Below are 1716 nucleotides of genomic sequence, written 5' to 3' on the forward strand. Positions count from 1 at the left end.
GGAAGAGCAAGTGACAGATGATACCTAACTAATGATAATAATAATAATAATAATAATAATAATAATAATAATAATAATAATAATAATAATAATAATAATAATAATAATAATAACAACAACAATAAACAAGCCTGGTGGACGTGTACGATTATTGGCAAACAGGATTTAAGAAACAGCAAAAATATGAAAAAAAAAATTGGTCCCTAATGTAAAGTAAATAAGGAGACTGAAATATTTCTCGCATATATTTCCTAGAAAGCGAAATAATTCCTTTTAAAGTTCTTCTGTAGCCCTCCCTCGCTCTTTAAACGTACCGCTATCTCATGTACGATAAACTTTTTACGTTTTTTTTTTTTACCTCCTTGCATGAATTTTTACATTCACCGGGTCTCATTTTGTGGATGTCCCTAATTTTGATCGTTCCTAGTTTTTCATTAGCTCTTCACCTCTAAATTTAATTTAATCATACTATATGAACCAAACTTGTAACTGTAAATAATACACAATTATTTCTATCTAGCTTACTTTTGGTATGTCGCTTTGAAAAGTCGACCTCGGCCGAATTTGACCTCAGAACGTAAAGACAGACGAAATACCGCTAAGTATTTCGCCCGGCGTGCTAACGTTTCTTATTTCTTTATTGCCCACTCGGGGCTAAACATAGAGGGGACAAACAAGGACAGACAAAGGGATTAAGTCGATTACATCGACCCCAGTACGTAACTAGTACTAATTTATCAACCCCGAAAGGATGAAAGGCAAAGTCGACCTCAGCGGAATTTGAACTCAGAACGTAGCGGCAGACGAAATACCGCTAATCATTTCGTCCGGCGTGCTAACGTTTCTGCCAGCTCAACGCTTTTGGATTTTTTTTTAATATCGAAAGGTTTTGAGGGTTCACCCGAGTAGGATAGGAAGTGAAGGGGTCAATAGGTGAAAAGATGGTCGAGAACCACAGGTCAACATGGATCAGATTTCCTCTAAATCCAGGTTTAACATCAACCCTAACTATGATGCACCGCGTGGGATGAAGGGTGTTCCTAGTTAGATGTCCCTCGAACCGTACGAGGCTTTGACTGATCGACCATGCTGAAGAATTCAAGCGCAAACCTCTTCGTTAAAACCTTCGTCAAAAGTCTTTATTTCAGCAGAGTTATGGATTCGAAATTAGCGATATAGTATCTACCCCGATAGTGCTTTGCCAAGGGGGTACTAATAACTCACTGGCTCACATCGTCGACGCCGTCATTGCCATCATCATTATTGTCGACATTGTCATCATCGCCGTCATCATAATGTGTGAAACAGGCAAACAGGATGTAGCATCCCTCGCTTGCAACTCTTAGTGACCCCAACCGAACGGGGATGTTGTAGGATGTGTATAATATGAATTGAATGACTTCGCTGTCTCTCCCGGCCGAAGCCAAAAACAGGACATGAGTAAATAATATCATGTGTCACACACACACACCCACACGCACACATCCATTGTTCATACAAGAGTTGGACTTGCTTGACTGTGTGGTAAGAAGTTTGCTTCCAAACCACATTGGTTTCTGGTTCAGTCCCACCGTATGATACCTCTTGCAAGTGTCTTCTATAGCCTCGAGCCGACCATAGCCTTGTGAGTGGATATGGTAGACAGAAATTGAAAGAAACCCGTCGTATGTCTATATATATATATATATATATATATATATATATATATATATATAT

The sequence above is a fragment of the Octopus bimaculoides genome, chromosome 18 (assembly GCF_001194135.2).
Source record: "Octopus bimaculoides isolate UCB-OBI-ISO-001 chromosome 18, ASM119413v2, whole genome shotgun sequence".
In the NCBI taxonomy this organism is placed as follows: Eukaryota; Metazoa; Mollusca; class Cephalopoda; order Octopoda; family Octopodidae; genus Octopus; species Octopus bimaculoides.